The following is a 9,156-nucleotide window of genomic DNA, read 5'->3' on the forward strand; positions in this document are numbered from 1 at the left end:
CTTTCGAAGATGTGAGGTTCACAGAGTGAGACCTGATGGCGTGTCCATCACCACTTTATGGATTCACCAGGGATAGCCTGGTCCCCAAGATAACAATCGACCTACTTGTGACCCTAGGGGCAAAACCCAAGATCAGGACGGTGGCGACAGAATTCTTAATGGTGGATTGTCGAACCACTTACAATGTCATTCTTGGGAGACCGATCCTAGATGATCTGAGTGCAGTCACCTCAATATGTTGCCAGGCAATGAGGTTACCAACTCCAGGCGAGGTCGCAACGATCAGGAGTTGCAGGAAAGAATCACAGGAATGTTACAACCAAGCCATTTATGTTGTACTAAAATGGCCGCCCTTGAGAACCATGGTCATTGTTGAGTCCGAGCTAAACCTTGGACCTTTAGAAGACACCATAGATCCTCGTATCCACAAAGAAGAGCTCGTAGTAGGGCCAATAGAAGAGCTGCGAGAAGTATCTGTCAGTGAGGAAAACCCAACTCGCGTGCTAAAAATTGGCAGTAGTCTAGGCCACAAACGAGCAAACAATCTAGTGGGGTTCCTAAAGGAAAACCTCGACATATTTGCCTGGGTACATGTGGATATGGTGAGGATCAACCTCGAGGTAATGTGCCATAGATTGAATGTCAACCCAGTAGCTCGACCAATTAGATAGAAAAGAAGATCTATGGATGTAGAGTGGTTCAAAGTGCTCAAAGATAAAGTTGACAAGCTCCTGAACATCAACTTCATCAGGGAAGTAAAATACCTGGACTAGCTCACCAAGTCGGTCTTGGTAAAAAAGTTGAATAGCAAATAGCGGACTTGCATCAACTTCACAGATTTGAACAAAGTATGTCCCAAAGACAGCTTTCTATTGCCCCGAATTGACCAATTAGTAGATGCGACAGCCAAGAATGCACTACTCAGCTTCATGGATGCATACTCGGGATATAACCAAATCCTAATGTATCAGCCCAATGAAGAACACACCTCATTTATTACTCACTAAGGTATTTACTACTACAGGGTAATGTCATTTGGCTTGAAAAATGTTGGAGTGACCTATCAGTGTTTGGTGAACAAAATGTTCATCGAGCAAATTGGCGAGATAATGGAGGTGTACATCGACAACATGCTCGTCAAGTCAAAGGTCTTCGAAAGCCACATTGACACCTAGGGGAAATGTTTGACATCCTTAGAAAATACAAAATGAGACTCAACCCTCTTAAGTGTGCTTTTTGAGTAAGCTTGGGAAAATTTCTAGGTTTCCTTGTTATTCAACCTACCAGACCAACCATCATGACTCAACCTTACGCATCAATACACATAATGGAGGTGGCTCATAAGCATCAGATTTGTGAACTCACCTGCCTAAGGTAAGGCTGACTAGAGCTAGCCAGAGTAACCCCCCATAATGAAGACTTAGATCGGGTGCAAAAAATGCTTGACGATCTAAGAGTCTGCCAAAACAATGCGGCGGAAGAGATAATGAGCTCTCTGTTCAAAGAGGAAGTTCGTCAGGCCCCACTTCCCTAGGGATTCAAGGCTCCAAAAAGCAAGTTTGAGAGGAAATGAGATCCCAGAGACCATATTTACTCTTTCAACGACTTGATAGAGCTACATCAAGTTTGTGACTTTGTAAAATGCCACTGCTTTGCAGTCACTTTGGTAGGAGATGCCAAGAAATGGTACAAGAGGCTCAAGGCGAACTCAATTAGTTCTTGGCAACAATTCTCCTTGCTGTACCCACAAAATTCCAAGCGAGGAGACAGTTCGTAATATCACTTAGCTATTTGAGCAATATTCATTAGGAAAGAAATAAAACATTGACCTTGTATTTAACGAGGTTCCAGAATGAGCAACACAGATGCACCTAAAGAGTCAATTTAAACTTTTTTAATTCTGGGTATCAGGCTGTAGACGAAGCTGTGGAAAGAGCTCCAAAGTAAAGATCATGTGAGCGTAGCAAAATTCTATCAAATAACTGGTAGGCATCAGCGAGTGGAAAGCTCGATAGTAGCCCTAGCCAGAATCTCGCCACAAAGAGCCCCAAACAGGCAACAAGATCACCCAATAGATAAACGGAGGGGCTAAGACCTCAATGATAAGGACAGAAACAAGTTCCAAAAGAGGCAAAAAATAGAAAATCACGGGAAAGGCAACATTTTTCGCAATATGCAAAATACACCCCTCCTTACTTAAGACATAGCTCATATATATGAAGTCTCTTGTAAGGCTAAGAGACTGCCCGCTCCAAAAAGGATGAGGGGGGCTCTGGGCAGAAGAGATCGGCAAAAATATTGTCGATATCACCAGGACATCGGGCACAACACCAATGAGTGTTGGGCTCTAAAGGATTCCATCAAAGATATGATCCGAAAGGGCCACCTAAAAGAATTTGTTAACGAGGCACCAACTTACGAAAGTGCAGGCAAGCAAAATAATCAAATCCAGAAAGTCCTAGCCAACAACAAAGTCCTGGTAGGCATGATCTATGGGTGTCCCAACATTGAGAGAAGCTCAAGGCGCTCTCTCAAGCAATATGTGCGAGAGGCCAAAACATATTCGATCCCCCGAGTAATGAGTTATGAATAGAAGCCGCCAAAGTAGCCCAGACAAGAGAGCAAGGTGATAGGATTCACCGTGGATGAGTGTGAAGAATCTCCTCACCATAATCATGACGCGATCATGATCGTAGCAAGGATCGGTAACACTTGAGTACTCAGGTTGATGGTCGATAATGGCAATGTAAGGAACATCATTTTCTTGGAGCTTTCAAATATGTGAGGTTCACAGAGTGAGACATGAGGGCGTGTCCATCACCACTTTATGGATTCACTAAGGATAGCCTGGTCCCAAAGGGAACAATCGACCTACTTGTGACCCTAGGGGCAAAACCCAAGATCAAGACAGTGATGGCAGAATTCTTAGTGGTGGATTGCCCAGCCACTTACAATGTCATTCTTGAAAGACCGATCCTAGATGATCTGAGTGTAGTCACCTCAATACATTGCCAGGCAATGAGGTTTCCAACTCCAAGCAGGGTCGCAACGATCAAGAGTTGCAGGAAAGAATAATAGGAATGTTACAACCAAGCCATTCATGCTATACTAAAATGGCCGCCCTTCAGAACCATGGTCATTGTTGAGTCCGAGTTAAACCTTGGACCTTTAGAAGACACCATAGATCCTCGTATCCACAAAGAAGAGCTCATAGTAGGGCCAATAGAAGAGCTGCAAGAAGTATCTGTCAGCAAGGAAAACCCAACTCGCGTGCTAAAAATTGGCAATAGTCTAGGCCACAAATGAGCAAACAATCTGGTGGGGTTCCTAAAGGAAAACCTCGACATGTTCGCCTGGGTATATGTGGATATGGTGAGGATCAACCCCGAGGTAATGTGCCATAGATTAAATGTCAACCCAGTAGCTCGACCAATTAGATAGAAAAGAAGATCTATGGATGCAGAGTGGTTCTAAGTGCTCAAAGATGAATTTGACAAGCTCCTGAACATCAACTTCATCAGGGAAGTAAAATACCTGGACTGGCTCACCAAGTCGATCTTGGTAAAAAAGTTGAATGGAAAATAGTGGACTTGCATCAACTTCACAGATTTGAACAAAGTCTGTCCCAAAGACAGCTTTCCATTGCCCCGAATTGACCAATTAGTAGATGCAACAGCCAGGAACGCACTACTCAGCTTCATGGATGCATACTCGGGATATAACCAAATCCTAATGTATCAGTCCGATGAAGAACAAACCTCATTTATTACTAACCAAGGTATTTACTACTACAGGGTAACGTCATTTGGCTTGAAAAATGTTGAAGTGACCTATTAGTGTTTGGTGAACAAAATGTTCATTGAGCAAATTGGCGAGATAATGGAGGTGTACATCGACAACATACTCGTCAAGTCAAAGGTCTTCGAAAGCCATATTAACACCTAGGGGAAATGTTTGACATCCTCAGAAAATACAAAATGAGACTCAACCCTTTAAAGTGTGCTTTCAGAGTAAGCTTAGGAAAATTTCTAGGTTTCCTTGTTATTCAGCGAGGTGTCAAAGTCAACCCAAACAAGATTCAAGCTCTCTTGAATATGAAGAGCCCAACCAACATAAAGTAGGTTCAAAGCTTGACAGGGCGTGTGGCCACACTTAATAGGTTTGTCTCCTAAGCTACAGATAGGTGCCTACCTTTTTTTTGAAACTTTGAAGGGAAACAAAAGTTTCAAATGGATAGAGAAGTGCGAGAAAGCATTCTAGGAACTGAAGAAGCACTTGGGGTAGCCTCCTTTGCTGTCAAAGCCCATCTAGAGCAAGCATTTGCTTCTATATTTATCGACATCTAAGTTCGCGATCAGCATGGCTTTGATACACAAAGAGAGGGGAGTGCAATGACCAGTGTACTATGTAAGCAAGAGGTTTCTCGATGCTAAAAAAAATACCCCAAGATGGAAAAGCTCGTCTATGCACTGGTCATCACCTTTCGGAAGTTGCGCCCTTATTTCCAGGCACACTTCATACATGTGTTAACAAACTTTCCACTGATAAAAATAATGCAAAAGCCTAAGGCATCGGGTAGATTAATTCAATAGATGATAGAGATGAGTCAGCATGATATCAAGTACGTCCCGAGGACAGCAATAAAGGGTCAAGTTTTGGTATACTTTATTTCTGAATTTTCCAATCAGCCCGAGGGAGAAGTAAGCCCGCCATAGGCAAGCACCTTAGAAGCAAGTGAACTAGAGGAACCCAGGCTTAATAGTCTATGGTAGTGGACTCTGTATATAGACGGGTCCTCAAATGAGAAGGGGCAGGAGTTGAAATCTTGCTCGAAAGTCCCAAAGTGAACCCAATTTGAGCTGTAGTCAAATTCGGGTTCGCTGCTCGAACAACGAGACAAAGTATGAAGCAATGCTCGCAGTGATCCACCTCGCCAAGGAAATGGGGGCAAAGTCCATAAAGATCTACAGCAACTCTCAACTCGTGGTCCATCAAATTTTCGGGGAATATCAAGCAAATGAGGACAGAATAGCATCCTACCTCCAGCAGGTAAAACCTAAACTTAAGCAATTCAAATCTTTTACTATTCTTTAGATCCCAAGAAAGAAGAATTTAGTGCCGACACTCTAGCTTTCCTAGCTTCGACAATGAGTCAAGAAAAGACTAATTCAATACCTATCAAATTTCTCCTAAGTCCCAGTATCCTCACTTCACAAGAATCAGTCTTAGTAACATGGCAGAGATACAGAGGGATGGATGCAATAATTGCTTCCCTGAAAGACGGAATAGTGCCCGAAAGAAGAAGTGAATCCAAGACACTCTGAGCAAAGTTAGCTCGACACACGCTCATTAATGACAAACTATATAAGCGTGGGTATAATTTGCCACTCTTGCGGTGTGTTGATCATGAGGATGCAAAATATGTCTTGAGAGAGATCCACGAAGGCATTTGTGGAAATCATGCAGGAGGCAGATCTCTAGCATACAAGGTGCTTTGCTAGGGTTATTATTGGCCGATAGTCTTTGATGATGCAATTGACTTCATATGCAAGTGCGACAAGTGTCAGAGATTTGCAGATACTCCGCGAGCTCTATCCCAAGAGTTGACCATACTGACAAGTCCTTGGTCATTTGCAATATGGAGAATCGATCTGATAGGTCATTTGCCTCAAGAAAAATGGGGTATTAAGTTCGCAGTGGTTGTAGTGAACTACTTCACCAAGAGGGCAGAAGTCAAGCCTTTGGCTACCATCACATCAAACAAGTTGAAGGATTTCATTTACAAAAACATCATTTGTAGATTCGGAATTCCACATACTATAATAACTAATAATGGGAAATAGTTCAATTGTGAAGACTTCAAATCTTTCTGTAAAAGGCTCGGTATCAAGAAAAGCTTCGCCATTGTTTATCGACCTCAAGCCAATGGCCAAGTAGAGGTTGTGAACAAAGTAATCATGCACACCATCAAAAAAAGCTCGAAGCCCTTAAAGGAAGATGGGCTGAGGAATTGCCCGAGGCCTTATGGTCTTACAGGATGACAACTAGAAGCTCAACAAAAGAAACGCCATTCTCACTTTTGTACGGTGTGAAGTAATGGCCTCAGTTGAAGTGAGGATTACTTCGTTTCAAAGAAAGGTCTTTAATAAAGAGACAAATAAAGATCTTCTCCGCCTGAGGCTAGGCTTAATTGAAGAACATCGGCCCAGTCTTAGCTAAGGCTCGCATCCTATTAGCAGCGAACCAGATGATACTTTAACTTCAAGGTCTAAAACAAGAACTTTGGAGTGGCCGACCTAATCCTCAGAAAGGTCGTCCAGGGTACACAAAACCAAAATTTTGGGGCACTTGGGCCCAAATGGGAAGGTCCTTTCAGGATCTCTGAAAAGCTCGCACCAGGAACTTGTTAAAGTAGGTGTCCTAGAGCCAATCAATTATTGTAAAATTGACTCTTTGTAATTTTGTTTATTAATCAATAAAAGGCAATTTTTTGTAATATCATGTAAATCATAATTGTGTGTATTGATATATGTTCTTAGAATGGTAGAACCATGACAAGGGTATCAGTGTTTCAAATCTTGATAGTGAGAACCCTATGATCACATATGGTGGTCATTCTAGAAATGTCTATAGCCCTAGTATTATTCTGACTAAGGACACAGATAATATGATAAGGCTATCATAGTGTTGAATGACCTTATTGAAAGATAGTGACTAGTCTCACTTGTTAAGGTTGTTTGCCAACAACCTGCTGTGACACATGGGTGCTTGTAGTAGGCAAGTTCACTGGACAAACCCACTAGAGGATTCCATATGGATGGTAACCCCAGTGTCTATGGAATAAATCCTCTAATGAATGGTAGTGCATGTGATCCTTACACTTGAGATCACTAGAGTGCCTTGTGTATTGACTGGTGTAGTTTGACACTAGCCCAATGTAATTCTATTTAGAGCTATCAATACTGTAGTTATTGGCTGCATCGAGGAGTGTATCAAGACTATGGTGGATCGACAAAGGATTCATCACTCCTTGGTACGAGAAAGGTTATCTCATGACGCAATTCAGTGAATGGCAATGACACTAAAGCTGTGGCCATAGTGGGATTGAGTTGTTGCTTAATCCAATTTATTATTTACGGTCATTGGTCTAGTAACTAAATACAAAGATATTGAGGATAACTCAAGTTAACACTATTTATGTACCTCAGCCTCGATGAGATAATAGATGATGAAAGGATTTCATTACACGATAACCATATCGTTGATAGGTAGCTATTTCGTTGAATCTGAATCTATCAGGTGGTCATGATGCCTTGCTAGAAGCCAATCTTGGTATGTGTGTAGTGAAACGATTAATTGGTGTTAATCGCGATACTACTCACTGCTGATATGATAAAGAGCCAACGAGTCACACACTTAGAACATAATTTAAGAATCAGTTTGTGAAAGTGGTATTTTCGTTTTTTAGGACAAAATGGTATTTTGGTAATCTCACAGTGCAATTAAATTTGCTGAAGTTGTTGCCTGTATTTAATTTTAATATTAAAATTAAAATTAGTNAAAAAAAGATCTTCAATTCATATATAAAAATTGCTTCCTTTATTCAGTCATGCATTTAAAATAAAGTATATATATGAACTATCTAGATAATTCATTTAATCGATAAATGGATTTATTAAAAGGTTCCCTACGAAAGCAATATTATTTGGGCAACTATATTGCATAGTAGCCATACTAGATGCTCCTAAAATATATCATGAGTTGATATAAGTACGGATGATGATGATAATCATGTCACTGGGGCCTTAGTATAGATTAGCGATTGGTGAACTATTTTTTGAACGTGACCGAATAATGACAAATCACTTGGAAAAGCATACAGTCAATGATTTATCGTTTAGTTATATCAGTGCACGATGTAGTCCTTTGCCCTAAGACATCGTGGTCAAATCTGATACGGATGCATATGGTTCATATGGTGTATAAGTACAAAACTAGTCATTTTTTCGTATGATAAAGCCTATTTGGTCATGCGTTTTTCATGTTAGAGTAGCTGCCCTAGAGCCAATCAATTATTTTGGGATTGACTCTTTGTAATAATGTTCATTATTCAATAAAAGGTCTTTTATTCTATATCGTCTAAATCATATTGATATGTATTGATATATGTCCTTTGGATGGTAGAACCGTGATAAGGGTATCAAGTGTTTCAAATCTTAATAGTGAGAATCCTATGATCACATATGGTGGTCATTCTAGAAATGCCTATAGCCCTAGTATTATTCTAACCAAGGACACAGATAATACTGTAATGCTATTATAGTGTTGAACGACCCTGTCGAAAAGCAGTGACTGATCTCACTTGTCAAGGTTGTTTGCCGACAACCTAGTGCAACACATGGGTGTTTGCTGTAGGTAAGTTCACTAGACTGACCCACCAGAGGATTCCATATAGATGGTAACCCTCGTGTCTATTAACAAATCCTTTAACGAATGGTGGTGCATGTGATCCTTAAACTTAAGATTACCGGATCGTCTTGTGCACCAATTGATGTAGTTTGAGACTAGCCTAAAGTTGTTCTATTTAGAGCTATCAATACGGTAGTAATTCGCTACATCGAGGAGTGTATCAAGACTATGGTGGATTGATAGAGGATTCATCACTCTCGAGTACTGGAGAAGATATCTCACGGCGCAATTCAGTAAATGGCAATGACATTAAATCTATGGCCACAATGGGATTGAGATATTGTCTAATCTAATTTATTATTCCGGTCATTAGTCCAGTAACTGAATACAAAGATATCAAGGATAACTGATGTTGACACTATTTTTATACCTCAATCTCAATGAGATATCAGATGATAAAAGGATTTATTGCACGATAACCATATCATTGATAGGTAGCTGTTTCGCTGAATTGAATCTATCGGGTGGCCATGATGCCTTGCTAGGGGTCAATCTTCATCTGTGTGTAGAGAGACGATTGATTAGTATCAATCGCAATACTACTCACTGCCGGTATGATGAAGAGCCTACGGGTCACACACTTAGAAAACAGTTTAAGGATGATAAACTTTGGAAGGGTATATTCGTCTTTTTGGATGAAAGGGCATATTGATAATTTTGCTGTGTAATTAAATTTACTGAGGTTGT

Source organism: Pistacia vera, unplaced genomic scaffold (assembly GCF_008641045.1).
Source record: "Pistacia vera cultivar Batoury unplaced genomic scaffold, PisVer_v2 Contig747, whole genome shotgun sequence".
Taxonomy (NCBI): Eukaryota; Viridiplantae; Streptophyta; class Magnoliopsida; order Sapindales; family Anacardiaceae; genus Pistacia; species Pistacia vera.